This window comes from Sorex fumeus, unplaced genomic scaffold (assembly GCF_029834395.1).
Source record: "Sorex fumeus unplaced genomic scaffold, SorFum_2.1 ptg000265l, whole genome shotgun sequence".
NCBI classification, from domain to species: domain Eukaryota; kingdom Metazoa; phylum Chordata; class Mammalia; order Eulipotyphla; family Soricidae; genus Sorex; species Sorex fumeus.
Window position 1 is genome coordinate 9,221,170 of NW_026606322.1, and position 26,191 is coordinate 9,247,360.

The 26,191-nt window shown below is 36.5% G+C and overlaps 1 protein-coding gene across 7 annotated transcripts in view; it reads left to right on the forward strand.

Annotated features, from left to right (window-relative positions):
* Positions 1–26,191, forward strand: part of ZBTB20 (zinc finger and BTB domain containing 20) — a 903,174-nt gene that overhangs the window by 459,173 nt on the left and 417,810 nt on the right. The window contains exon 2 of one of the 7 annotated variants that reach the window (XM_056109446.1): positions 9,122–9,219. The exons of the other annotated variants lie outside the window; for them this stretch is intronic. The gene's annotated coding sequence lies outside the window, so the exon portion shown is untranslated. The remainder of the gene's footprint in view (positions 1–9,121; positions 9,220–26,191) is intronic. 7 annotated transcript variants of the gene reach the window in all.

Here is a 26,191-nt window from a genome sequence, read left to right on the forward strand (position 1 = left end):
CATTGGCTATACCATTCACTAATTTGCCCTACCTGTGATATATCTTATATAATAAATGATTAACAATGACCTAAATGACACACGTATTCAGTACCCACTACTTTGTAGTCCCCAAAATCCATTCAGAGAAATAGTGTACTTGAGTTTCTGAGATCTTCAGAAGCTTTTTCCTTAAGCCTATACAGAATCTATTTAAAGAATTATCCTTTGGGCTCCTCCTTGGCCACTATGCTGTATTGTTTTGTAATGTTGATAAAGTTTACTTATCTTGTTATCCTTTTCTTTACTTTAACTCAGATATATACTTAACTGCAACTTGAGGCCATAATTCTCTTATTGACCTATACAGTAATTTTTAGAATATATGGAGTTGATACACATCTATTGGCATATTGAATTACAAACTCTAAACAAATTTTTGTTATTTGTCTCACTATCTTCTCACTGGAAGAACTTTTAAAATGATAACATTTAAAATTTCCCCTATGATTCAGAAGTTTTTGTTTACTTATAGATTCTGTATCTTTATTTTACCAAATGAATTATATATTACATTTAAAATATTCAAGTCAATTTATTTTTGTTACCAGTTCTTATTAAAGCAATACAACAAGTTTATTATATAGTGTATTTAAAGGAGAAAAATAGCTACTTTTGTTTACTTGAAGAATTTGCCAATTTTTACAGTTACTTTATTATTTTGTAAGAGTAAAGATGAATTGATAATAAATCTGACCTATACCTGTTACATGTACCTAGTGATGATTAAAAATGTTTAATTATATTATTAAACATTTATATTAGTTTATAATATAAACTATAAACATTTATATTAGACGATTATATTAGTTTTTAAATGATATTGATTTAGTAAGTAGCTGTCTCTAATGAAATGAAATATATTTTTGTTCTGAACATAATCCTTTTTTTTTTTTGCTTTTTGGGTCATATCTAGCGATGCACAGGGGTTACTCTTGCACTTGTGAATTACTCCTGGCAGTGCCAGGAGACCACATGGGATGCTGGGAATTGAACCTGGGTTGGCGGCATGCAAGGCAAAGACCCCACCTGCTGTGCTATCACTCCAGTACCACTGAATATAATCTTTTGAACATTTCATTAGTGAATTCTGACCTAAGAAACATAGAGCATGATTTCTTTCTTGTTTTCCACACTATGTGGTAATTTGGAGGATGAATGTTTGGCTTATTTATATTTCTTTGTATTTGTCTTAACTAAGTGAAGCTCCTTCATGAACTCAGTAAGAATTATCCGCACAATACCTAAAATGCATATGCCTGACTCACACCCGTATATGTACTGAAGCAGAATCTCTGGGATTTAAGTCCAGTATTTTACAGTTTTAACAATAACTTCCAGGTGATGGTTTTTCACAATACAATTTGAAAATCCTTTCTGTTTTGACTCTTCTCATTTCCCTTGGAGGATCAAATCTTCCAGAACACGGATCTGTGAGTCTTAAAACTGACAGGTTTTAGGCACAGAGATTTGGTGACAACTTTAAGTAATTATTGTATTTGCCTTCAACAGACTTTTATTTAGTTCTGATATTTGCGTGTGCCTGACATTTGTATGGGCTGGAGCGATAGCACAGCAGTAGGGCATTTGTCTTGCATGCCGCGAGCCCGGCAGAGCTGGGTTCGATTCCTTCGCCCCTCTTGGAGAGCCCAGCAAGCTACAAGAGTATCTCGCCTGCATGGCAAAGCCTGGCAAGCTACTCGTGACGTATTCAATATGCCAAACACATTAACAACAAGTCTCACAATGGAGACTTTACTGGGCTCGCTCGAGCAAATCAACGAACAACGGGAGGACAGTTCAGTGCAACCATTTATATAAATTCATATTAAAACTCAGAAAAACTGAGAAAAATATTCTTTACCCCATTTTCAATATGTGTTAATTGAGATTTAGTGAAGTAAATACCTTTCTGAAGGATACTGATCTAGTAAATGGATTTAGTTTGACTGGAATGTATATTCCTAAGCTCCAAGAAAAGGACTGAGTCAAAATTTGAAATTGGATCTCTTCAGACATCGAAAGAGAATTTTTTTTTCCTAAAAAGACAGCTGGAGAGTTACCGTGCTAAATTAGAAAATATTTAATTCCAAGTCTGTGTCCAAAATTATGAAGTCAACAGTCATCTTAAATTATATGCTTAGTAGCTCTAGTATTATCGTATGATGAGCTCAATCAGTAAGATATCACTTTCCATGTAATCAGGTGGATCAATAGAAGCATTATTAATGTAACCCTGTCTGCTTTATAGTTTTGCTCATCTTTATCTTTGTGTTAAGAGGCCAGTGATTATGCACAGATTAATAGTACAGTGGGTAGGGCACTTGCTTTGCACATGGCTAGCGCAGATTTGATTCCTAACACCCTCAGTGCTCCTCTGAGGCTTTCTGTGAGTGATCCCTGAGTGTAGAGCCAGGAGTAAACCCTGAGTAAATTACCCATCACCCCCCCAAAAGAGATGCCTGTGGTATAATTATATATGGGATATACATTTATACCTATCATTTGTAGATGGGGCTTCCAAGCAGAGCTCAGGAGACCCTAGAGGGTATAAAGTTCCTCCTGGCAATTTTTAGCTGAATAGGGTGGTGATTCAGTGTAAGAGTCCAAAAAATTTGTGCTGACCAGGCTCTCCAGTGAGAGGGAATATCCAGGCCACCAAGCAGTCCTTAGAGGTTTCTAGGGTCACCTCTGGCTGTACTCAGGGAATCTCCAGGGTTAAGCCAGCAATGCAATTATCTGGAGACTATGAGGTGCCAGGGATTGAACCCAGGTGGACTATATGTAGGCTTGTACCTGATACATGCACCCAGACACTATCTCTTCAGTCCCAGTAAGGAAAAACTATCATTTTATTAAGTGATTTTCAAAGATAGCAGGCTTAATATTCCTATGACTTGTTTTGATAAATCTTTTGCAAATACAGCCAGCTTGCGGTAGAGCTGATTCAATAATTGTTAACCCTGGCACATTCAAACCTTATGGACTTTTGAAAACTATACAGGCATTTGGATTTAACTTCTACAGATACTGAATCTGCATCTGGACCAAGAATCGATGACTGACTGTTTATAACCACAAGCGTTTCTCTGGACTTCCAGATTTGAGAATTAGTGATCCAACTTGTTACCTTCTAAAGAATTTATAAATGCCTTCAATAATAGGAGAAATTATAGAAAACAAAATCTCTCTGTAAATCTTAAAATGAATCCTTTGAAATAAAACTGGAGATTATGAGCAACTTGAGAAGCTGTTGCTTGGTCATCTAAATATTCAGATTTGTGTATTAGATAATGGAAAAGCAAGAAGTAAAAAGCTATTAGATTATTGCACTAAGTGGAATTATAATATATATATATATACATATATATATACGTCTGTGGGGTTTGGAAGGACATGTTCTTTTTCTTTTGCAGGACATGTTCTTTTTAACAGAAATGTTTCTAATAGAAAACAGGGTAATGGAAATGACAGCATATTTTAGTCTATGTGCATTTCTTTCAGGTAAAACTAAAATACAGGGAATGGGTAAAACCTTGTAAATGTGTCTTGATCTTAAGTTGTTTCTGTGAGTTAGTCATTAGGTCACACTCTTTCCAACTTAGGGTTATCTGTCAAATGAGAGCACACTCTTCAAATCCAACACGAATCGAGATGATGAAGAGCTACCTTCCGATTAGTCCTACACTGGACTATAGACAAAAGATACTGCAGTTTAATTACTGACTGAAATTACTTTGTCTGATCTGCCTGCCTTTGCTATAATGTCATAATATAATCAACATCACCCCCATCAGAAATACAAGGCCGTGGACCTGTGTGATTGGAAGAAATAAAATGATGCTCAAACAACAACCAGCCACAGTACAGTAATTATTCAAACCTTGTTTTCACTGAATGTCATTCTCCCATTGGCTTGTCATGACAGCAGCTGAGAAAAGGATGGGAGAGAGCATGATTGAAAAGGAGACTGACCCGATAGAATCAGGTGTGGGAGGGAAGATCCAAGCTGTAGAAAATCTTAAGGCTAATTAAACTTGGTTTTTCTTAATATATATCCCACTTGCTGCTACTGATCCCACAAGTCCAAGTTAAAACCATTCAGCTGATCTGTCTCCCTGCAATTAAAATCTCCCCTTAAGTCTATATTTTTTTCTTCTCTGAAAATAATTTATTTTTTTCTTTTAAAACTGGCAATTACTTGGCAAGTCTTTTTTCTATAGATTTCAATGTAGTTTTTGTAATTTAAACATAATAAGAAAAGAAGATTGCAGAGTTTGTTCTGTCAGAGATAATGGCCTTTGAGGGCATTAATTCTAGGTTTGCATACACCCACTGACTTCTGTAGAATTAAACCAGAAAAATTACCTGGGTTCCCCATAAATAATTAGTCCACCTTATTAATAAATTGTCCTAAGTTTTATAGTTGGAAAACAACTGAGCTGGATGCTAGTATGAAATTTGTCAGATTCTGGGCCATATTCTCTTGACTTTACTATCCTATATCCTTTGTCTCCTTTTTATGATTAATACCCCCTCAACTCATTCATTTAACACATTATTGTTGAGCATTTCCTACATGTCAAATACTGGGCTATAACCCAAATATATATTAGCGGGCCTTTGCAGGATAAATCAGCTCTTACCTATTTTCAAAGAGCTTTATGTTTGAAGGTTCAGTGGCTTTTGTGACTTTTGTTGTAAGTTGACAATTTAAATCCAAATAGTAACTCAACAAATATGAAATGTTAAAGCCAGAAGGCTTGCTTTATTACACTATTTTCATTCAAAATATCACCATTCTATCCAATACCTAAAAATTTTAGAATCAGAATTCCCAGGATTCTCAAGATCTTATGACTCATGTACTATGAGTCATACATTTCTATCAAATCTTATCATTTAGGATCAACTACCAGGAACTCTAAACCGAAGAAAAGCATCACAGGACTAATTAGGCAGATCTTTAAGTCAAATGTCCTGTGTCTGTTTTTTTTTTTTTGTATTTTGGGCCACACCCAACTTATTCTGGAATCTGTGCTCAAGGGTCACTCCTGGTACATTCAGGGTGCCAGGGATCAAACACAGATCATTCCCATACAAGGCATATACCTCATCCATTGTACTATTCTCTCCAGGACAATATGGCCTGAGTGTAAAACCCTGATTATCACTTACTAGCTATACATACTTGAAAAATACTCTGTTAATTGGAACTACTACAGACACTAACTTGCCTTTTACTATTTGTAAAAGGTTAAATGAGGTACTGTATATAAAGTGCATAGACCACTTACTGGAACCTAGTAGAGGGTTTAATAAATAGCATTTTTTCTTCATAATAAATCCAGAACATGACAGATTCTAGAGATTTGGCTAGATATATCTTTCTACCCTACCCCTTATTACATTTAGGCTCACCCTGTTTTAATTTATTCTTCGTCTCATTCTCAACTTCTTATACTAAGTAGCACTGAATATTCCCATGGCCTTTTTACAAGCCTTTATTAGATCTCTTTTGTTCATGGAACCTAGGATAATCTTTAAAAATACCTATGCATTCCAGAGTCAACGGATCTCCCAAGAATTGTATCCTGGTGTAATTCCAGGTAATGTGTTTATTTGCATCTCCCAAATAGATGCTAGGTTTTCCACTTTCATATCTTCCCATAGAAAAAAATATTATAACTTACCACGTTTCCGTGTTTTCAGGGTTTAACTAGACTTTTTTCATTGTAATGAAGCTTTTTATTGTCTAGATATGAGATGGTTTCCTCTAAAACACTGTTCTATTTGAATTGTTTGTGTTATAATTATCTTGATAAATTATCTCAATAAGTAAATACCTCAATAATTGTATCTCAAGCATAAGTAAGTCTCGCTGCATACCACTGGGTACCCTACAGAATCCAAAGTGGAAAAAATCACAGGTATATAATTAATATGTCTCAGGTAAATTATTTTTAGTTGGAGTTCCTTCATTGCTCTAATCAGGTTTTCTTTCCTATGAGCTAGTCTGAACATTGCCCTTTTCCCTTAGTTCTTCTATTTCCTTTAAATGTTTTTGAAGCTTTCCTGTTTGATGCTCTTCTATGATCACTAACAAAGTCTTGCTAATCCACAATATTCATACTGTTCCTTAATTATCATGTTCATATGGTAGCCTGACTGCTAATGGGTCCTCCTTTCTTCACTCAAGTTAATTTGGAACCAACTCTTCAATGCTAGAATTATCATTATTTTTCTATAGAATAGAGACGATAAAGCCCTCTGTTTCTACATTTTGAATTTGTCAGGATAGCAAAAGGTATTTTGTGAGAAAGTATTTTAAAACTGAAATCATACCCACAAGCACAAGATGCGCTCTATAGTGAGTATTATTTTCTGAAGCTTGTATTTTTATGTCAAATACACACTTCAGATAACAAAATTAAGGACTGATACGCTGTATCTATGTCCTAAGATAGCTGTGATATAAGAACTGTTCCATCTGTATGTATGAATCTTCATCATATTTTTTTCCATCTAATTCCATCACTGAGCAGTTTAAACTATTTGGCCTCAGCCTTTCCATTGACAGGGAAAATTGGACTCTTTCTTAAAAGATGATCATTGAGAAGTATTTTATTTAAAATAAAATATTTTTATTTTTTCCTGTGATGTCGCTCAACGATTGAACACTTGACTTGCATGAGTGTCACCCTGGGTTCAACCCCCAGCACCCAAAAAAGAAGTATTTGTTTTTTCTTTATATATTGTTCTTGTTGCACTATCTCATTGGAGGTGGGTATGGTAGTCATATGCTTGGTTTCAGTGCTCCTACATGTTTTGTTGTGTTGTATGAAGGACCTCACTTCGTGTTGTGCCAGGGATCTCACCTGCAAGTGACACCAAGAGTCATACTTGATGGCACGCAGTGGTAACAGAGATTGAACTCACACTTGTGCATGTGCAAGGCTCCCTCTGAGCAACACCCCGGGGTGTCTTAATGAACTACTGTTTTTAATAGGCAAGCAGAAGTGAGTTTTAACAAACTAATAGTGAGAATTTTAATAGTTTCTAACCATTCCTAAAACAGCATTAAAAGTAATTAAGTTTTTTTCTGTACTGTAGATATCAAGTAGATACAAGATTGTGAAACTTTTCTACTTTTCCTTTTCTTTGTTTTGTGGTACCAGGCATCTAACTCAGGGTTCCCAATACATGTTATAGTCAAATGGAAAATGTTCTACTACTAAGCAACATCCCTAACCCAATATGCATAATTTTTTAAAAATATTTAAAAACCTAGAACACAATCACGATCACGATCATCCTGTTGTTCGTCAATTATCTGCAGTAGGCACCAATAACGTCTCCTTCTACCTAGTCCAGAGATTTTAAAAAAAACATTTCAATGCTCTTTCAGGATTAGGAGGATGAGACCCATCATTGTTACTGGTATTTGGCATATTGAGTACAACACAGGAAGTTTGCCAGACTCTGCCGTGTGGGCAGGATACTTTTTGTAGCCTGCCAGGTTCTCCAAAGGAAAGATAATAAGATGTTGCACACGGCCGCATTTGTGGCCGCACGCTTCCGGGAGCTGGGTTTTATAGTCTCTGCCTCTTGGCCGATGATGGGACCAACCTGGCGCTGTCAACAGCTGGTGGGTGTGACGCCTACCTACTGGAATATGGGGGGTCTGGGTGGAGAAGGCCCAGTCCCATTCCAAGTAGGCTTGGAGACCTCAGCCCCGGGACCCGCATGCCTGGGTTCCTCTGCCAGTTCTTTCATACGTGAGGAGGCCTATCCAGACATGTGGAGAGTGGTCCCAGCATGACCGTGGTTGGCTCTGGAGGTCCTCAGCTGCTGGGGCTCTGCTTAGGGTGGGGCGGGGGGCAGGAAACACTCAACTCTCCCACTCCAAGGGGCCCTGGTGAGGACAGCCAGGCGCGGGGGCAGGAGACTCTGTGCTGTCCTCCTCTGGGAGCTGGGTTTTATAGTCTTTGAGTCTTGGCCATTAATGGGACCAACCTGGCGCTGATGGCAGCTGGTGGATGTGACGCCTACCTACTGTAAGATGGGGGGTCTGGGTGGAGAAGACCCAGTCCCAATCCAAGTAGGCTTGGAGACCTCAGCTCCGGGACCTGCATGTCTGGGTTCTTCTGCCAGTTCTTTCATGCATGAGGCCCGTCCGGACATACGAAAAGTGGTCCCAGTATGGCCGTGGAGCACAATATTTATGATAAAATACTCATATATTGGTCTACTGCCTAGGTCAAATTTTTTCTTAGGTAAAATGTTTCTTCTAATTAAGGAGTGAATTAATGGACAGTTTGATGATTACTTAGAACTTGAAATCACATTACCTAACAATCAGTACAGCAAGGGGACCTTTTAGCCTTGTGTTAATATTAAAGAAAACTGAGACAGACAGATTAGTCTTCATTTTATTTTTTTTTGTAGTGAGAGAAAAGTTGCAGAAATTTTCACATGAGGTTCATGGCAGCAAATGATATGATCTAGCCAGCCTTGTATTGAATAGCTTCCCTATGTGAATTAAACAAAAAAAAATTAAAAGTTGTCAAATTCTTGAAACACATGCCTTTATAATTCCTATAAGCATATCAGTGTATTTTTATGAATTTTCTTTTCCATCAGGTCTGACCTCAGTACTCTATTGAGAATTTGATAGTAATCAGAAGATATATTTTATGATTTTTTCTTGCATATTTCTCTTTCCCAGCACCTCTTACACATCAGCCAGCACTAAAATACACCCACTGCCTCCTCTCCACAAGCCTAACCTGATTTATCAGAAGTAACCAAATCTTTAGTTTTTCTTCCAGTCCTCTTGGCTCCTCTTGCTTGTTTGGAGTTTTGAGTTAAATTTTTCAAGTTAATATTTAACTCATGAGATAGCTTTACAAAATTGTTGGTTTATAATCATAGATTTTTTCTCCTGGATTAATGCTGTTAAAGTTTAACTTAGTGGAACAGCTCATAAAAAATAATAAATATATATGTATATAATTAGAGTATCAACTCTGGGAATTTTGCTGATATGCTCTCATGACTCAAAATGGAATATTTGTTCTAGCCTAGATAAAAGAAAGACCTTGGTTGTGGTCCTGGCAAGCTCACTTTGTGGAAGAATTTCAGCAGAAAGGGGAGCCAGAGTCTACTCCTCCATGACAGGTGACATACAAATGATGAGAAAATTCCTTTTTTGGTTAAGAAAATGCCCTTTCTTGACTATCTTGGAATTACCATATTCAGAAGATGTGGAAATTATTGCCAAATAGTTTGACCTCATCCTAGTGCTATTATCCTATTGAAGTTTTATCGTGTCTGTAAACTTCTGTATTACAGTATGATCAAAATTTGGAGTCAAACATGAGTTAGAAAACTACCTTTTTGCCCTCCAATCATATGTTTAACTCGGGAAGGACAGTTTTTTCTCTTGAATGAGCTTCATCTGATACCACAACACGGACTGTTGAAAGAGCATATCTTGTGGGGTTTTTTTTTCCCATTTATTTGGGCAGGAGTTTTTGGCCATACCTGGTTGTGCAAAGGGGTCGCTCCTGCTCTTATCTCCTGGTGAGGATTATTCCTAGTAGCGCTCAGGGGACCATATGTGGTGCTAGGAATCAAACCTGAGTTGACAGCATGTTTGTCAAGTACCTTAACTACTGTATTATCTCTCTGCCCTGTACCTTGTGTTTTTAAAAGATACCATCAGGCTTTTGCTAAAATTTAGATGTACAACATAGCACTGAAACCATACTGAGTTTGCTTTGGTTCATTTACAAGTGTTTTATATTCTCACTTCTTGCAGTGTAGACCTTAAGGAATAATTATTGAACAAAACTGGGTGAAATAATAAAGTGAATCTGGAAGGTCTACAAGGCCTGCCACATATGAATCTCAAGTTCAGTATGGAGGTATCTGAAATTCTGTGTCATTAAAGACACTGTGTTTTTCCTATTTGTAGAAATCTGTTCATGTGGCAAATTTCTAAGTAAAAAAAATCACTTATTGGAATTCAAAAAGTCAGTTGCTAATAACATTTGCTATGAGATATGTGAAATAAACAAGATTCAAGCCAAACCAAGAACTAGATTTTCTGTTCAATTCTGCATTTTTCAAAATCATAAACCCAGCCATTCAAAACCTGGCTATCTTACAAGCACCTTCTAAGAGTTCATTGTTTTGACAAATATGCTCTGTTTATCCCAAATCAGAATTAACTTGAGATCAAATTTCTTATAACACATTTTAAATTCATTGAGATTTAAATACATTTGAAGCGCCCAACAAGGTAGGGAGAAATACTGAAAAGAGAGGTGTTTCTAAAGGTAGTCCCAGTATTTGAAGTAGAAGGTAGTGATTTACTGTGTTAAGTTGCTGCAGAGAAGTTGAGTAAGATGAGAATGAAAATGTGATCATTGGACTTAGCAGCAGCAGATCTAGTAGAGAGGATAAGAAAAGGCCTCATTGGAGGAGGTTGGTAAAAGATTAGAATTTGAAGATAGGGCAATAGCTAATACAGGCAGTTATTTCAAAAAACTTTGTTATAAAAGAAAGAAGACAAATGGAAAGTAACTGAAGAGAGATTTGAGATTAAGAGAGAGTCACATATGGGGTTGGAGAAATACTACAGTGGTATGTGCTTGCCTTGCATATGCAACAGATCTGGATTTAATACCCAGCAACATAGATGGTCTTAAGTAACACCATGAATGGTCACTGAACACAAAGGTAGGAGTAAGCTCTGAGCACAGGTGGGTCTGACTCCAAATCAAACCAAAATAAAAAAGTGAGAGAGTGAAACATAAAAACATGCAAAGCTGAAGAGAAAGCATTTTTCTCTCCATATTTTATATACAACCAGAGAGAAAGTACAGAGATTAAGGCACACAATGCCTTGCCTGCTGCCGACCCTCAGAGTCTCTTAGTACTACTGGGATGGCTAGGGAATTCTCAACACTGACACTGCAGGTCCCAAACAACGGTGCATCCTTGGTCCCCATTCTTTGAACTTATGTCATTATTGGCTAAGAATTATACACTTGAGATTCCCCGAACCACCACCAAAGTAGGCAAGCTTGTTGAATGCTTTGTGTGTTCTACTTCCCCATTCATTTGAAAAACAACATCAACTTGAATTGTAAGCTCAAGTCGGGGGTAGAAACAAAGATGAAAAACAATGAAACCAGTTTAATAAATAAAAAGGTCCTGGATAAGATTTAATAGGTCTCAGTTCTAGTTCAAATTCAGTAGTATAGGATTTAAGGTAATTGCCTTTCATTCAGGGGTCTGGTTTGATCTCCAGCTGTACATCTGGTCTCCAGAGCACTGTGAAAAGTTATTCCTGTGCTCAGAGCATAAAGTAAACCCTGGGCACTTCTGGATATGGCCCCAAATTCCAAAAACATACAAACTCTATTAATTAGTCTACTAGTAATGTAAATAATATCCAAGTCTTCTTATTTATTGACATCAAATGTCTATCTTGTTAGTTTACTTTTATGGAAGGAGAAAAGCAGATATGTTAGAAATTTCTCTTTATTGGAAATAAAATTTATATCATTTTTCACTATTTACAAAGATAAACTCTGTTAAGAGTACATATATCTCATTAGTTAATACTTATAATTGTTATGAAGTAGGTTGCTAGATTACTTATTAACTAGTAAGGAAAAAAGTACTCCAAAGGATTAAGAAATTGGAAAAAATATATAGTGCATAGACAGTAGAGTATAGGGTTAATCCCAACTTTTCAGAATTTCAATTAAAACCTTTAAAACCTTTACCATCTCATAATGTTCTTTACGTATTTCCCTATAATCTTTTGTTTTGATATCCTTCTCCCCCCTTTTCAGTAAATTCTCTTTTTCTCCCCCATTTCTAATCCTGGTTTTCATTATTTTTCTCTCTCTCTTCTTCCCCGCTCTTTCTTGGAATTACTGTCTCTTAAATATCAGCATTTCTCTATCAGACTTGGTTGGAGAACAATTCCACACCAAAACATTTGCCAGTCGAGTTCAATTGCATTTCATAAAGTCCATGGAAAATGTTCTGTCCACAGTGGCCAGTGCTACCAGCAGAAACTCCCTCATTGTGCCTTGCCATTTGGGTGAATGAGCTTTGCAAAACAGAAAATGGGAAAGGGAAAAATAAGAAGGGAGGAAGGAGAAATGGAAAATGGGAAATGGGAGAAGAGGAGGCACAGAGGGCACAAGTGTTGCTTAGTGAAGGCCCTGCAGACCAAAAATTATTGTGTTTCTAACACTATTGATTTTTTCAGCAGCTGATATTTCAATCTGGGTGCAGTGTGTCTGTGAGTCTACGCACACTGTCAAGAAGAAATATGATAGTGTCTTAAAAGATTAATAATATTGCTGGTCCTCTGGAGGCCTGTCTTAATTCACTGGCCTGTTCCCTGGCATGTACTGTAATTTATCTAGTCTGATTTGAATAGCAAATGGCAATCGGCTGCCATTAGGGAAATGGGCATCATTCTTATTGATCCAGCATGGGCTGGATTTTATTTAAGGAGAACTGCAAAATGTTATTACCTTCAGGAAGAGAAACTGAAAAAGGAAGCTTTTCCCTCATGTATTTTGGAAATGTTCTACCTTAAAAAGGGGGGAATGAATTGTGGATTTAGAAGAACGGGGAGAGATGATGATCCTATTGTGTGAACAGGGACTTCTACAGGCTGTTTTCAGCTTAATTGTTTACCAGCAGGAAAGAGTGTTCGTGATTATGAGAAAGAGTCCTTGTGTCTCAGAGGTTAGAACATTAGAGACTGAGTCAGACCTGACCTTTTTCATTATCCAACATCGTGAAAACATCGCTGGTTTCTCAGAACCCATTTGTCAGTCTGTAAAATGGGCTAAAAAAATCTGTTGAGCACATGTTAACATTGATTTAGCATTTACTTCACATCCTGGGAGCCTTGGGTAAAGAATATTATGGAATGAACATAAAAAGGAAAGAAGGCCTATTTAACATGATGGGTGGAGTTTATTTATTTATTATTGCTCTTCACTCAGAATACTTGCAGGGGCAGGTTTTGCGCTGAGTGAAGCATGACAAACTAACTTCATAATTCTCATTAACCATAATGGGCATCCCTCTCAGATTAATGTTGAATATATTGACTTTAATGTTCACCTATTAGTGGTAGATCTAGACCTGCACTTTTACCTTGCTTTACAAAATCGAGGAACACTGTCAGCATTATGGTAGCAAATGTGAGGGGCAGACCAGTCTGTCTGAGTCTTCCTACCATCTTCACCCAGGGACAGGGGCCGAGTGTGCCCTTCCATTCAAGATTATTGGAGATGTGTTGCATGCATCTGTGCATGTGTGAGTGCACACATACAATCAGACACAGACACACACAAACACACACACACACACACACACACACACACATTCTACCCCTAACCTTCCTTAGCAGTTCCAGGAAGAGAAAAAGGTATGACAAAGGTGACTAGAGGGAGGGCTCATTGCTACTGAAATTCTTCTCCATTCCACCTCGGGTTGTTATGGAAAGAAATGATAATGTGCTACAGGAAATGGCCAAGTATAAAAGCAATAAAATAAATTGAAAATGACTTTGTTTTTTTGAGCGGCAGTAATTGCTATATGTTGTGATGTTTGCATAAGGAATTAGTTAATGTGTAGCAGAATGGCATGTGATACTTTTTATTTGCCTGATGACTATAGTCTCTGAGTGAATGACTTATTAAGGTTAATAAAGAAAAATTTGCCTGTGACTTGTAATGATCCAATTGCTAGAATTTAGCATCCCCTTATGCATTGTTGCCTAAAGGGGAGAAGGAAAAAAACCCACACGCATTAATGGCCGACTGGCTATGATTTTTTATAGTGGTGTGAGAACAAACAATGTCTTCTAAATTGTTGGTCTGTCTATCTTTCTGCCTGCCTGGGCAGGAACGTTATGGCTTTCTTAATTCTCCTGTGTGATTTATCATCCTAAATTCATTGTTTTGCATAACTCTGCTCAAAATGAAGAAATGTCATTATTTTGCAGCGAAAAAGTTGTCATTTGCATAATGCCTGCCATTAATTATTGTGAGACTAATGCAGTTGTTGATATTTTTAGGGCACAGTGGTACAGCCTGCACCTTGTATAATGTCATTCTGAAAACATTGGTAGTTAATAGGTGCCACAACATTGCACAAATGGAAAAGAAGATGATGAAGAAGAAGGGGACACAATGAAACAAGCTGTGATCTTTATTTAGCTTTTTTATTTTTTTTTCCTGAAATGCTTGGAGAGGAAAGACTATAAAAGGAAGCGAACAGAGCAGGGAACTGTGACATCCAAGAGAACAAAAGGATTGAAAAGCAGAGGTTTTCTATTTAGGCTGAATTAGTATAACCTGGGTTCTAGCCAATTTAATGAAGGGATGTTTTGGCTTACCTACCTAGCCAAAGCCCTGAACAGTGTATGCGGTTGGGCTTTTATAAACCATCAGTTTAGAGCAAGGGTTTGCTCTGAAAAATGCTCATCTGGTTGAAGAAGTCTCATAACTGGGCACTTGGCCAACAGTAAGAGGACACACAGTTTCCTGGAGGAGACCTAGATTATGGTTTTCAGGTTTCGATTAATTCGTTTTATGTCCCTCACTTATTTTACTATTTGTACCAAAGGCCATAGCTACCTTTGTTTGCAAAACAGCAGAGTACATACAGCAGTAACATATGAGGGTGACATTTTTTTCCCTCTGCTCCTTATAATCTAAGGACATTTTGCATCTGGCTCTTTAGGGTAGGAGCCCACAAAAGCTCTCTGTTTCCGAGGTAAATGAAAGTCAGTTATAAAAATTCGATCAGAGATGAAACTCATTACACTGAGTCTGGAAGGCATAAATATTACAAATGTAGGTAACTGTTGATCTTTTTAGTCATGGGAGCTTTAAAAAGATACATCAAATAGAATATTTCTTTCTTAATTCTACTGTTTCATGTGTATTATATATTTAGATCTTTCTTCTTTATCATTAAGTTTAGGAGACATAAAAGAAATGGAGCCTTGAAAGTAGATCTAGTTACTAAGACTGACCAGAGATATTTAGAAAGATGTTTCCCTTTTATGTTTAAATCTTGGATTTGTAAGTGCTGGAAAAATGCAATATAGTCAAACCCTAATCCAGATTCTGATGTTTGGGGGCCCAAAGACATCTGTGATTTTCGACCTTTCTCAGAGTCAGATGATGCTTATGAGGGTGACCTTAAGGCTCTCAAGAGACCACAAGTTGTTCGAATTTGTCTTTTATTAGCAATTGAGCAATTGTTATGGAATTAGATCTCGGACCATTTTGTCGATCTCACCTTGGACTTTGGAAATTAATTGACATGTGTTTTCAGTTCTAGAATATGTAAAAGTAATGTACTCTAGGTTAGAAAACCTTGAACTCCCTACATGACGTTAACATCATAAAACTTCCACACTTGGAGTTGTGAAAAAGCAGATGAGCCCATGTGTCAATGAGGCTAGTCTCCATTGTTAAGTTTCACTTTTTCCTTCTTCTGAGGAAAAGGGAATTGTTCTCACATCCCAAATTAATATCCCCTGACTACAATAAAATGAATACAAGCATATAATTTTAGTGTTAAAAGTAAAGAGGTCAGGAATAGAGAGGAAATGGAGAGGAAATTAGAAGAGATGTTAACTTCATATTGTATACTGGGACAATCCAGGAAGCAAGTTCTTAATCCTTTTGTGTCTATAACCTAGTACGATCTTCTTTTCTAACATATTACATACATTGATACATAGGAATATATGTAATTAAATTATCAATTTATACTATGATTGTTGTTACATATGGTTAGCCGAGAACTGATCCTATTTTGCTAGTAAAAATAGCTCTCCTGTCTCAAGTAAACCATGATAGTATGTTCTCTGAAACATAACAGATACTCATATGGCATACTGATTTAATACTTGCATTAATTTTGTTCCATCTTATACTTGAAAAAAGCTTTCATATTCAGTGGACAGATATCTCTTAGGAATCCCTCTTTATAATAGCCATTTGATAAAGCATTTTTACCTAGCTTTAAGATAGTTAAGTAAAAAGGTGTAGATTTCTGTGCATTGAGTGTCGGGAACTTTGATCAGCAATATTCTGAAAAGTAGCAGTCGCATAGCAAATAATCAGCATCAGTTCTGATCCCCTGTGTTCAGGAAATAATTTTAGAGCTCAAATCTTCCATAGAAACAGGGTAGGAATCCATATGTTGGTTGGCATAATTTTCATCACCTAACATCTGATAATCATGTCAGACTGGCATTCTTTAATACTAATTCCTGCCAGAACTTCTAACTTCTCGATCCTTTGCCTTGGAGTTTATCTTCCATTACATTTGGATAGCATGCTAACAACTTGAGTTACAAGAAAGATAAACCTGGTCATTCACAGGGAATTTTTATATCTGAACTACAAAGAGGAAGGTAGAAATGAATTTCTTAGATCTTATGCCTAATAGAGGCCATTGCTTTATTCAGCAATATTAGTTGACACGTTTACAAAGCTTAGCCATAGAATGGTATTATTGTTTGTTCCATGGATCCATTTGTTCATTTGCTTAATAAACATTTGTTGAAACATTACAATTGCTCAGCAATGTTCTGAACATTGTGGAAACAAAGATGAGTTTCATTGGCATTTTCACAGTCCAGACTATAAAAGGATACCTCACTTCCCCTCCAGATTGGGAGTTCCTCGGCATAAGATTGCCGTGTCAACATTTAATACTAGTTGAAGACTCTGGAACTGGTTGGTTGGCCTGGGAAAACTTTCCCCTTTATGGCTTCAAAGTAGACATTACATTTAGTTAAATCATTTGTCTTCTTAAGTGAACTCTGTTTAAATGCCTGTAGCAAATAGGTGGATTCCCAGATAGGTGTGTTCAATAAAAGCCTCTGGGTCAATCCAGATTAGCCACCATGCCATGCATAGTAAAGATTTTCTACTTAGAGTTGATGTGATTGAGATGGGATTTAGAAGTTTCTGGAGTACTTTATTCATTTATTTTTTCAGTCAATAATGTAGTAGACATCAACCACCTGAAACGTTTCTGAACTTGTCTTAAACACTAGCTATATAGTGAGAAATTTACAAAGGCTTCTAGGAAGTTGACTTTACATTAGGAGAGAAAATAATAAGCAATATTATTTTTATTAATGATAGGATCTAAGATAAAAATGGTGCAAGGTAATAAAAAGATAGGAAAAGACGATGATTAATAAGGTGATATTTGAATTAGGACAGGTAGAGAAGAGAATTTGAACAGAGATTTCAGTGAGGAGAAGGTACTCAGGAGGAAAGGGGAATATATATATATATATATGTATGTATGTATATATATATATGTATTGTTGAGGTCTTCAAGAAGGTGTAATTTGAAATAACCTAGGAAGAGCAAGAATGTGTGGCTCAAGTAGAGCAAGGATGGTCATGTTGTTAGGTGGAGGACCAGAGAGATGGTACAGCAAGCAGGGTTCTTGGCTTCCAGTTGACTGACTGGGGTTCACCTCCTGGCACCCCAGATGCCTCACCCTCCATCAGAAGGGATACTTAAGTGCAAAGATTAATCCTGATTGAGCTCTGAGCACCACCACAGTGTAGCCTGCATAAAACAAAAAAGATTTACATAATGTAGTTATCTAGACACCAGATATGATATGGTAAAAACTAACTCAGGAAATCCTAAGGGGATTTGAAAGAGGACACGTGATGGAGTATATCAGTTTCCAAGAACAGAAGTTTCCCCACCACCTTTCATAGGTGGTCTTCTGAATCCTCTGAACTGCCTTTCTGGTTTTCAGTTTTCAAATGAAGGAAGAGTTTCTAAGAGTAAGAATACTGCAAGAGTACTACCCAAGCAAGGTGGTTCCTTTAAGTGATTCTTCATTCTTTTCCAGAGTGATCTGAGCATTTTAAGATAATTTGAGTAAATTAAAAATCTATTAAAAATATCCATTTGTCTACTCCTGGTTTTGTTGTACTTCATTTAACTTTTGGTTTGGGGGGTCACAGCCACAGGGTTCAGTAGCCATTCCTTGGCACAAGGGTCCTACTCCTATTCAGGAACAATACCTTAACCCTTATACTATCTCTCCCAGCCTAATCCTATATTAAAGTCTTACATTGGGGTCAGAGAGAAGATACTGGAGGCATGTCTCTTGCATTGCATGCTTCTGACCCTAGTTCAATCTCAGGCACCATGATAGTTTCCTGAGCACTGCTAGGAGTGATCCCTGAGTACAGACAGGAGTAAGCCTGAGCACCACCATAAGCTCCCCATTCTCCAAATAAAAATAAATAAAGTTTTACCTCTGTTTTCTTTCAAAACATCTGAAGTTTCCTTCATATTGTGCCTTTCTGAGTCTTCTTATTTATGGTTGACCTGGGCTTTTGACATTTTGCCTCTTTAAGCCACTTCTTTTCTTCTTCTCTGTTCTTACTCAAAGTTCTTCTGAACATACTTAAATAGCTCTTCCTTCTTGCTCTTTTGTTTCAAATTCTGCAAATATGCCCTCTAGACTTAAAATGTAGCATACTTAATATATTAACAGTAATGCCACGTTTCCCAAATATTCTTTCAGTCCACCTGGGATTAGCAATTTTTGTCAGTAATTCATACGATAAATTAAAAAGCAGTATAAAATACTTAAAAAGTATTACTCAGAAGCCTTAAGTCTAATTTACAAAGGGGGGGTTTGATAAAATTTATAGATAATTAATAGTAAAATTTAAGATATATTAATTTTGAAGTTCTTATCCACGTGAAGAAATTGAGTAGGCAATGGGATATGTGAGTCAGTAGCTCAGAGGAGGAATATGTCTGGAGATACAGTATTATTTCAGAATTTAATTTGAAATAAAATTAATTTCTATGTGTTTATTTTATTTAGAAAGGAATGAACTCTAAAAATTTGGGAAGGTAAATATATATACTCTGTGTTATTTACTGGTGTATATACAGGTGCTATTTTCATTCTTCCTGCTTTTATGGAAAGCACCCCCCCAAAATATGCATATATATCATATAAAATCATCTGAGCACAGTCTAAGGACTTTCTTGGTTTATGATATAGCTAAAAGATGATTCAGAAAATATTCTGCTCTGAACCCGGCAGCTTGGAGCAGAAAAGTGAAAGGACTATGCGTTAATCCAGGCCATCATGTCTGTCCGGAGGAGAAAGGGTGTTGCCCCATTCGCCCTCTCCTCTCTGGAAAGAAACATGGCGGCCGCATGGGAGCCTTGTGGACAGCAGGTATGAGCCGGGGGTGTGGGGGCGACTAAAACCTTATGGCAAGGGGGCCGTTTCGGTCCGCCCTTCACGCCCTACCGAGGCCACCAGTTGCCCCCCATGAGCGGCTCTCCAGCACGGCCACGACTCCAGAGCACAGAAACCAATTTCTTAACTATCTGACTTTCAGTAGAAATACTTCCAGGGTCAATAAGTAAAATAGCAGAAACCCAAAACCAACATTTAATTCTTGAACCCAGCTGTAGAAAGCAAATCACTTCACAATGCTTTTTCAGAATGTCTGATTTGGGGGAGGGGGGGTAAACTCTAAATAATAGTGGTGAATCTTTTATTGAAACAATGAATCTAATCAAAGCAGATAGAGTGTTAACTAGAATTCATCTGCCTCACAGGGACTGGAAGGGTTGGGGGTGGGGTTTTATTGGGGTTCTTCATGGTAAAAAATAAGTATTGGTAAAGGGAAATGTGTTTGATATCTGCATGACTGAGACCTAAACCTGAAAGCTTTGTAACCTTTCCCACAGTGATTCAATAAATAAATAAATTAATTAAAAAAAGTTAAAAAAAATATTCTGCTCATAATGACGTTAGTCTAAGCATAAGACATATATTCTGTAGTTTATTGATATGGTTGGAATCAGTATGAGTTAGAAGAGAAGTAAAACTTGAACCCAGTTTTGGAAAAGAGAAAGATTTAAACAGGAAATAAGGAGCAAGAAAGATCTTCCTAATATGAAGTCAGTAAGAGATGAAAAATTTATATATTAATTTTCTCTTTAGGGGGAAAAGAAACGTGGATGGAGAATGTAGAGATTTTCCTGGAAGGAACAGAATTCTGTGAACTTAAGAGGATGATTTTAATGGATGAATTTATACAGAAATATTTCCCCTTTCTAGGATATTTTGAAGTCAATCTACGTTTAAAAATGTAGATGTGTTTATGGTTAATTGCCTAGTCTACAAACTAGCATCCCTAACAAGGTCTTGTCAATCAGGATCATCACTAAAAATAATACAATGTATATGTCCTCCTATTTTTCTGGAATTCTGATGATGCAGGTTTTAGAAAGGCATGTGATGTGTTTTATTTTCATGGGGAGATTATTGCAGACCATAGCATCCTTTAAAAGCTTTGATTCCTTACTATGGTTAAAAACGTTGCTGAAATCATAAGTGGAGTTGTCCCAACCATCTTTGTTGTGTGACCTCCTAAAATGATTCTGGTTTTATTTTATTTTGGGGGGGGCATATTTATTTCTATATTTACACAGAAGTCAGAGTGTATATTATTCCATAGGCCTGACATAAAAACTGTGGTTGTCCACTTTAGCTTCTCAAAATTTCCTTAGTAAAATTTAATAAATTGTAAAATAGTATGTGATTTTTTAAAAATTTTTATTAGTGAAATACCATTATACAATGATCGAGTACCCATCCCTCCACCAGTGCCCATTCTCCACCACCACGGATCCCAGTATCCCTTCCACCCTTCACCCCCCACCCCATCCCACCTTTCCTCTGTGGCAGGGCATTCCCTTTTGTTCTCTCTCTCCTTTTGGGTGCTGTAGTTTGCAAAAGAGGCATTGAGTGGCAATCATGTTCGATCTGTAGTCTACTTTCATCATGCATCTCCCATCCTGGGAGGATCCTCCCAATACCCTTTATTTGGTGCTCCCCTCTCTATCTGAGCTGCCTTTTCCCCTAGCATGTGCAGCTGTCCTCCAAGCCATGCAGTAAACCTCCTGGTACTTATCTCAGCTATTCTTGGGTATTAATCTCCTATTTTGTTACTTTATATCACCCAGATGAATGCAATCTTTCTATGTCTATCCCTCTCTTTCTGACTCATTTCGCTTAGCATGATACTTTCCATGTTGTACCACTTGTATGTAAATTTCATGACTTCATCTTTTCTAACAGCTACATAGTACTCCATTGTGTAGATGTACCAAAGTTTCTTTAACCAGTCATCCGTTCTTGGGCGTTCAGGTTTCTTCCAGTTTCTGGCTATTGTAAAGAGTGCTGCAAATGAACAAACAAGTGCAGATGTCACTTCGACTATACTTTTTTGCCTCTCTGTTATATATTCCCAAGAGTGGTATTACTGGGTCAAATGGGAGCTCAATTTCTAATTTTTTGAGAATCGTCCACACTGTTTTCCTTTTGGAAGGAACATGGTTCGATATTTTCTTCTTGTGGAGTTCAACCAGTACTTTGTATATCCTTGATATCAACTCCTTGTCGGATGTGTATTGGGCGAATATCCTTTCCCATTCTGTAGACTGTCTGTATTTTGGTCACTGTTTCTTTGGAGGTGCAGAAGCTTCTTAGTTTAAGGTAGTCTCATTTGTCTATCTCTGTTTTCACTTGCTTGGCCAGTGACGTGACATCTTTGAATATACCATTAGCTTCAATGTCATGGAGGGTTTTGCCAACTTTATCTTCAACATATCTTATGGATTCCAGTCTGATGTTGAGGTCTTTAATCCATTTTGATCTTACTTTTTTACATGGTGTTAGGCAGAGACATGAGCCCATTTTTTTGCATTTAGCCATCCAATTTTGCCAGCACAGTTTGTTAAAGAGGCTTTCCTTACTCCACTTCACATTCCTTGCTCCTTTATCAAATATTAGATGATCATATGTTTGAGGGTAGATGTCAGTGTATTCAACCCTGTTCCATTGGTCTGCAGCTCTGCCTTTGTTCCATGCTGTTTTAATTATTACTGCTTTCTAGTAGAGTTTGAAATTAGGAAGTTTGATTCCTCCCATTTTCTTTTTCCCAAGAATTGCTTTAGCTATTCGTGGGGCTTATTGTTCCATATGAATTTCAGGTGTGTTTGCTCCATTTCTTTGAAGAATGTCATGGGTATCATTTTAGGGATTGCATTGAATTTGTACAATGCTTTTGGAAATATTGCCATTTTGACAGTGTTAATTCTCCCAATCCACGAGCAAGGGATATCTTTCCATTTTCTCATGTCCTCTTTTATTTCCTAAGTAGTGTTTTGTAGTTTTCTTTGTACAGGTCCTTTACTTCCTTAGTTAAGCTGATTCCTAGGTACTTGATTTTCTGGGGCACAATTGTGAACAGGATTGTTTTTTTATATCACTTTCTTCTCTCTCACTGTTTTTGTATAGGAAAGCCATGGACTTTTGGGTATTGATTTTATACCCTGCAACTTTACTGTAGAAGTCTATTGTTTCTAGGAGTTTCTTGATAGAGGTTATAGGGTTCTCAAAGTATAATATAATATCATCTACAAATAGTGAGAGCTTGATTTCTTCCTTTCCTACCTGAATGCCCTTAATATCTTTTTCTTGCCTAACTGCTACTGCAAGTACTTCCGGTAATCAGTATGTGTTCTGAGTTTAATGAAATCTCTTAAATTGAATGTCATGTTTTATTAATAATATTTTATTAAATAACTAGAGATTCACTTATCTTTAATGATAGGGATATATTTTTAAAATATATGGAGTGTAATAAAGGAATTCCAAAAATTCATGAATAAGTATTCAATCCTATATTATTGCAAAAATTTTTGTGATATTTTATGGAACTTTGGTAGACTATCTATAATGGCTAGGGATTTCTCAACATTTATGTCTGATTTTTGTTTAGAAATAATAAGACTATCTTTATTTCTATTTTATGTTTTACTTTCCCCAAGTAGCTTTTAATTCTTTTTTAAAAAAATTTTTATGTGGTGTTGCATAGTTATCTGTGGCTGGTTTGGAGTATACAAGTGAACAAAAGCTATGGAAGGGTGGCCTCTCTTACAAGGAGCTACATGGTTTTAGGAACAGTTGTTGTTATATAAAATACTGTACCATGAACTACATTGCATTGGACTTGCAAAGCAAGCAGTCTATTTCTGTACTATTTCTTTGGTCCTACCCATTGCTTCAGTTGCAGGACACCTAGGTTGATTCCATATCCTAACTGTAGTGCTAAATACTGTAATGAATAAGAGTGCGCCGATGTCCTTTTTGAATGAATGTATTTTTTTGTTTCCTGGGCCTAGATATTGAGAATCAAAATTGCTGGGTCGCATGGTAAATTTTAGAAAACAATAGATAATGTCTATAAAAATTGTAAATGGAAAACTATTCAACAGGATAGCTTTAGACATTCAAGAAAAGAAGGTTTAAGTAGATAAATATTTTAAAATGATACTATATACTATAAATTAATATGTGTTTAACAGGTAAAGTTCAAAGTAAACCAAAAAATCTTAAAATCCCTTTGCCTCTACATGTATTTTCTTATTTTTTACATCATATATGTGCACTTTTTAATTTCTTAACCAATATTTAAGTATAGCAGTTTTCTTTACGCAATCAAATGACCTTTGCTTATTGTTGTCTAATATACCATTTCATTTAATGACATTCGCCAAATGTTTTATTATATTAATACATAGTTTAAATATGGCTTAGATTGAGATAATTTATTAAGGTAACATCAACATCAGTTGTTAAGAAGATAACTGTTTATGTGATTCCCCATCATACCTACCTCCTGAGTGCCAGTATCCTTCCAAGATAGTCCATAGCACCCTTCCTTTCCACTCTTCACCATTCTCAAGTTACTTTATTCCTATTTTCAGAGTTTAAGTATTTGTTGTCAGTGAACATTAGCTATTTTCTTAATTTGTTGCTTCGTATGACAGCAATAAGTATGATCTTTTAGTGCTTGTATTTCTCCAACATTTTTCACTGAATGTGATGGCTTCAGATCCATACATATTGTAGAAAAAGCAGTAGTAGAGTAGCATTCCATTTTCTGTGTGTGTGTGTGTGTGTGTGTGTGTGTGAATGTTTGTGTATCACTACTTCTTGGACTCATTCACAGAAATACTCGGACCCACTATGCCAGCTGAACACTTCAATACTGGGCCAGGCCATACAGTGCTGCTCAGGCCCAGTAATTCTGAGGATTATCAGAGTCACTCAGATGCTGTTTGGGGATGCTCTAGGAATATACCTGGAAGTGCTGGGCATCTACCTCAGAGTATTATGCATGATAGACAAAACTTTCAGCCTTCTGACCTGTCTCCCTGTCCCATTATATTCATCAGTCTTTTGATATGTCTGTCATTTCTTTTTTTTAATTGAATCACTGTGAGATAGACCCTTACAAAGCTGTTCATTATTAGATTTCAGTTCTACAGTGTTCCAACACATATCCCTTCACCAGTGTACATTCCCCAGCACCAGTGACCCCAGATTCTCTCCCAACACTCACCCCCAAGCCCTCATTCCAGTTCTTGGCTATTTAAGTAGCAGTCTCAGTCTATATAGCGTGCATATATTTTTTAAAATTAGTGTATTTACATTTCGTGGGAAAGTACCTAGAAGTGGACTTGCTATTTCATGTAGTAGTTCTATTTAAAAATTTGAAAGAAATCCCCATGCTTTTTTTTTAACAGAACCTAAACCAATTTGAATATGTACCAGTAGTAAAAATTTCTTCGTGTGCACATCCTACTGGCACTACTTGTTTCTGTTTTTTGTTTCTCTCATCATCAATTCTCACTGGCCTAGTGATATCTCTGTGTCCCATTACTGTTTTGATTTATATTATCCTGATAACAAGTTCTTCTGAGGTTTTTTTTTTCTTTTCGGGTGACACCTGGGGATGCATACGGGTTAGTTACTCCTGGCTCATTTACTCAGGAATTACTCCTGGCAGTGCTCAGGGATGCTTGGAATTGAACCTGGGTCAGCCGCGTGCAAGGCAAATGCCCTACTTGCTGTGCTATCTCTAAAGCCCCCTGAGGGTTCTTTTTAAAGCATACATTCAATATATTCTTTAGAGAAATGTGTTTTCAGATGTTCGCCCTCCAATTGCATTGAGCTGTTCATAGTTTTGTTGCTTTCGTTGAGTTTGTGAGTACTTTATGTATCTTGAATGTCAGCTCTGTTAGGTGAATAGTAATTATTTTTTCCATTAAGTAGTCTTCTTTCTTTAATAATAGTTCACTATAAATGTGAAAACACTCTCACATTGTAAATGCAAAGCCTTATAGTTTGAAGTAATCTTATTTGTGGTTTTTGTTTGTTTGTTTGTTTGTTTTACCAATGAATGTCAATTACTGAAAATACGGTTAATTACTGAGGCAGATATGGATTGCTTCACTTGTTTTCACTGTTTTATAGACTCAGGTCAATGTCTTTCATCTATTTTGAATTAACATTTCAGTATGGTCTCAGAAGTAATCTAATTTTATTTTTTCTTTATTTAGCTGTGCAGTTTCCATAGAGGCTTTCTTCCTCTGTTTTATGCTCTGGGATCCTTTGTTGTGTTAATTGTCACATGTGTGAGGTGTATCTCTATTCTGTTCCATTGTTCTGCATTGTGCAACACCAAAATGTTTTTACTATTATAGCTTTATAGTATAGTTTAAATATGGCTACTACTTGCTGCTCATATTTTTCTTCAAGCTGTGGTGACTACTCAGGACATTTGTGATACAGTAGAAGCTTTAGTGTATTTGTTCTTTTTCCTTGAAGAATGTCACTAATATTTTGATAGCAATTGGAATAAGTATGTATATTGTGTTGTATATATATTATGGTTATTTTAACATGTTATTTTATCCAATATATGAACATCGAATAGTTTTCCTACTTTATAGTGTCATCTGTAAGGGTTTTTTTTAACCATAATCTTTGCTACATTTGGATAAGTTTCTTTGATCCACATTTTGTTGAGATGTTGTTTTGCTATATATAATTGGTGTTTATTCATGAGAAAAATTTTTCTGCATCCATAGATATAATAATATTTTAATCTTCTTGCAGGGTATATCATATTAATTGATGTTTATATGTTGA